The following is a 5097-nucleotide window of genomic DNA, read 5'->3' on the forward strand; positions in this document are numbered from 1 at the left end:
TTTTTATATTGAAATCAATATTAGAGCATCATTCTTTCCTTCAGTGATTCAAGCGGTAAAAATAGTTCATTTCTAAATGGGTCGAACTCAACGCATAAAGTTCATTAAATAAATTAAGCTTGAAAACATAATTATTCTCTTAATAAATCACATAATACAATTTCTCAAATCCAGCCCTTTTCAAATAACTTTTCAGACATGACTAGGATTTTGCAGAATTTCGGCAGCACCTCCCCTAAAACTTGGACTTTTGCCACCCGGTTCGGGTCCCAACTAAACCGTTTCTCATTCCTTTTCAACAGCTCAAAACCAGAAATCAATTCAAAGCAAGCTAAATCCAACAGTCGCCTCAGTGGCATATCTCAAGAAAACCATTTAAAAATCAACTCAATATCAACCGATTTAACTCATTTCCAAAGCTTTAAAGAAACAGTTCAGTAACAAATCATTTGTCCAAGATCAAGTCAATTAAAGTAAACCAGGATGAATTCAAAAGTGCATTCGACTTTTCACATCATCAAATAATTGACTCAAATCAAATCAATCCTCAACGGATTAAACTCAGATTTCAAATATTTAAAGAATCAGCTTCAAAACATTACATTTCACAAAGCCGCACAACAACTCAGCCAAACATTCGAGTCAATCAAATAATACATAAAGCCGATACAATCACCAAATACACATTATCTCACAACAGTATCCATATGTAATAATTCCAATAATAAACTATAGTTTTCGCAAAGCGCCCCTACCTCAAAACGCAATTCCATAACCCAAACGCGTCACAAGAACCTCCTCTCTTAAACCGAGATCACCAACAACGCAACCTTGGCTCCAAGCCACTCCCGCGGTAACCACAGCAACACTAATCGCGACACATAACAATAGAAACTCAGTCTCATAGCAATTGATGCCGTAAAACCTTAGCGTGAGATTACAGAACAATAACCAAAAGGGCTTTCATATCGAAAACGCTTACCAAAACTAAGAAAGAACGGCCAAATCAAGCAACGGTAGTCCCGGCGGTGGTTCTGGCAGCAATCAGAACTCAAACCTATGTTACCAAACCTCAGAGTCTTTAACCAAGCATTACAGAATACTGACTAAAAGGGCTTTCCGAAATAACACGCTTACCACAACAAGGGAAGAACTACACCGAGTAGCGGCAGCCCCGATGGTGGTTCCAGCAACACCCACGCCACTCCCGGTGAGCGTAACGGTGAAAGAAGCGATGCAGCCGCTCCGAAGGGCAAGCACAGCGACGAACAACACCAGCGGCGGTGAATGGCAGTAGCTCCGATGTGGGTCCGACGGCGGCAACTCGCGATAACTCCAAACGACACCGGCTTCAGTCGCGGTTTCCGGCCGCCAGGTGCGGCGACGCGGCTCCAGGCGGCAGAGGTGATAGGAAGCACTGGGGTTCAGCGAGCAGTGGCGGTGGCTCCCGATCTTGCCTTCTGTTCGCGTTCCCTCTCTCTCAGACCAGATCGGCGACTGACCACGTGGCAAGGATGAGGGCGGTGCAGTGAGGACGACGGCGGCGACGCGATGGCTCTGGCGGCTCTGCAACAGTTCGACAGCGATGCTAGCTCCTCCATCCTCACTTCCATCGCGTCCCTCTCCCTCCCTTGGTGATTTGACGATGACGCCTGAAAGTGGCGGCGATGAGTGCGACGGGATGCAGCGTTACCAGAACGGCGGTGGCTCGCAGCTGGCGGCAAGGCGTGGCGGGTTCGGCGGGCTCGTGAGGGCAACAGCGACGGCGAGCTCCCTCCCTTCCTCCACGCCGGCAAACTCTTTCCTCCTCCCTCTGTCTGTTTCCTTTCTCCCCTTTTGTCTCACTGTGTGCGTGTGTTTGTTACTGATGGGGGGTTGGGGTTATGGCTGCTGGGTTTGGGGAATTAGGGTTTCACTATTTTGAAAATTAGGGTTAAGGGTAATTTGGTAATTTCAAATGAAATTGGGGAAAATATAGTAATTGAAACCCAATTTAAATCCAACACTACTGTATATAGAAAATACTATTTGCTCATCAATCTTACAAATTATTTTTGTAGGGGTGTGATTGCAAAGCAAACGTTACAAGATAGGCTCAATGCACAAGGTCATATGATCTCAAAGCTTTACAAAAACTTGAGGTACCAAATAGGATGCAAATCAAGATGGGCGTTCACAAAGCAATGATGACATGGTTCAAACATGTGATAGTAAGGCAAGGTATTGAAGGTTATAAAACATGATGGGGTTAAAACGACGTGCTTATCATCTGCACACTAATCTCATATCAACCTCAAGGCTTCAACTTTCTAACCTCATCAGGCACTTTTCAACCTAATAGCCAATCATAAGCCTAACACCCGCAAGCTCGTTTGCAAGGGACAAAACACCCACAACTCATCATAACGTTACACACCTACCGCTTCACCTTCCATATACACATATCACGTCTTAAAGAACTAACGCATCACGTTACGTATACATCTACAAGTCGCACGTGATATCAAAATAATTCTCGAGTCTACTCAAAAGGATACAAGATTTAGAAAGGAGAGTCAAATGTCAAGGATAGAAATAATAGATTTGAGAGAATATATCCAATCCCAGATAACCAAGGATACTCAAGCAATGAAGTTTGCTAGACACAATTCAATTAACAACCTCAAAGATAACCCTTGAATCAAAGAAATCCAATAGGATCAACAAAGAGGAGGATCGGCGCATTAGTTTGAAACAAATTCAAGCTGAGTTGAAGAAGTATGAAATTTATAGAGAAGAATCTCTCAAACCCAAGACAAAGCTCACAGAACTTCAAGAGCATGATTAAAAACACTTTCGAATACATTGTTCATAAAAGAATCGAAAACTTGCAGGAAAATCACCTCGCAGTCTAAAAGAAAAGTTAAGCAACAAATATCCTTCAAGAGAGTAACAAAAGCATAAACGTGGCTTTACTTCAATACAAGTTCATGTTGAAGTAGATTTTGTAGAGTTCCAAAAACAAAATGCACACAACTTTGGCTAAGAGCTAAACTATTTCCTCAAAAATTTTAGAAAGATATTTAGATGCACAACTTAACCAAAAGCAGTTCATAAAAACTCGGAAGTAATCAAATGCTTGTTCAAAATTCTCATAATTTCATATTCAAACAAGCGTGTATAACATTTATAGCTAGTACGAAAGAGGGAGTTAAACTCTTTTTATAAAAGAAACTCAGAAGTAAAAATTTGCTTACAATTTGGTAAAGGAAATAAGTGATGCGTTACAAACGAACCGATTTCCACTAAACAAGGAAGCTCTCCAAGGCCTCATTTAAAATAGCGCATGCCAATTTTTAAATTAACTTCATCAAAATTGAACAATGGTTTCAATCTCAATCAAACAACAAAAAATAAATCCCGTTTAAAACTTCTTACAAGAGAATTCAAAACTTCTTTAAAAAGTTCAGAACAAGACTCCCAAAAGTGTTCTTAAAATCACCATCTCAGAAGAACATTCAAGAAGTTTAAGATGTACTAAAAAGGAGTCAAGCCTTGCTAGAAAGGATCTTAAATCAAAGTAGTTCAAACAAGATTCACTAGGCATGAGTCATCAAACAAGCTTTCAATTGATCCAAAAGAATACAAAAGTCATAGGAAAAGACAACTCAATCATTAGTAATTTCTCAAAGGTAAATCTTTAACTAAAAACTCTTGTAGAGAAAATGAGAGAATAAACAATGCACTAATTTGAAACGAATCAAACTAACTCACATACGGATGAGATTCACAAGAGAGGACAAACCAAGATCAATGGTAATTTCACAAGATGTAAAAGATTAGTTAAAAACAGAATCATGTATGACATTCATAGAGGTGAAAAGCTTAAGAAGGAGCGAGTCTGATCATAAGAAGAAAGCTATGAGTCCAACATTTTCAAAAGAACAACAATAGCATAAACCATGTAGTATGCTAAATCAAACTCAAATCAAAATGAATTAAGTAAAGTTTATCAAATGAAACTCAACCGGGATAAAAGTGAAAAATTCCCTTTCTTTCCAGAATTCTGAAAAATACCCCAAATACATAATCAAATGAAGATGTGCATTAGGACTATAGTAAAATTACTAGAAAGTCAAATTGTATTTGAAGTAAATGCGGTTCCGCAAACCAGTAAAAGTACAGGTGAGGTATTAGAAATAAATAGTTGTTAAACTGTATAAGAAATCTTCAAGGTTCCACGTATAGATAAGTGTATATCTAGTCAACAGCAATTTTTATAAAAATCTCAAAATTAGCTGTAATTCACTGTCAAATAAAAGGAAAACTGAATCAACAATTTCTCTAATAATGGATTCGGAATCCGGAGTTAAAATGCACAGCGCATTAGGACAAGTTCAAAGTCATATCAAAGGATACATGAATCAAAAAGAACTCAAACAGAGAAAGATAGATGTAACAAGGATTCCAAACAGGCATATGCAATTGAGATCAAACAATAATGCATATGAATAGAGAAATAGAGTGGGGACATCAAATTACTTTTCAAGAGGATTAGCAAACAAGAGCTTCAAGCTAGGATATAAAAGAACAGGTCGACTCGAACAAAATTCAAGACACACAACTGAATAGCCTCGAGAAATAGTTCCCAATTTTTCCAAAACCCGCGATTTGCTTTACTCAAAACTCGTATATCATCTATGATAACCCATTAGTGCTCTCATATACATAATTCACTAGTATTAAGCCGGCCAAACTTAATATCAGGAATTATGCAATGCAAGACTAACAGCGTTAATCAATAGACCGTCATGTGCATAAAGCTCTAATTCTCGTCATTCAACAAGACCTAATACATGACAAACGCTCAGAGTATGCAATTGAAGCATAGTCGGTCCATTCCTCAGGCTCTACAGGAAGAACTGCTCTGATACCATAATGTAACACCCTAACTACCAAAGCTCACGCTTCCGGCTGCGCGACTCTGATAGCTCGGACATTACGACAACTTTTATACTATTTAATACTAAAATATGAGCCTGTTTAAAACTTTAAACCGCAATACCGCTCCCAAAAATACTTTCATCCGATAACATACATCCATAGATACCATACAAC

General features: G+C 39.0%; 1 long non-coding RNA gene across 1 annotated transcript in view; it reads right to left on the reverse strand.

The window, feature by feature from the left end:
* LOC110264556 overlaps nucleotides 1-1058 on the reverse strand; it is a 1970-nt gene extending 912 nt beyond the window's left edge. The window contains exons 1-2 of the long non-coding RNA XR_002350731.1: nucleotides 983-1058; nucleotides 756-868 (exon numbers count right to left, since the gene is read on the reverse strand). This is a non-coding gene — a long non-coding RNA (uncharacterized LOC110264556). The remainder of the gene's footprint in view (nucleotides 1-755; nucleotides 869-982) is intronic.

This window comes from Arachis ipaensis, chromosome B07 (genome assembly GCF_000816755.2).
Source record: "Arachis ipaensis cultivar K30076 chromosome B07, Araip1.1, whole genome shotgun sequence".
Lineage (NCBI taxonomy): Eukaryota > Viridiplantae > Streptophyta > Magnoliopsida > Fabales > Fabaceae > Arachis > Arachis ipaensis.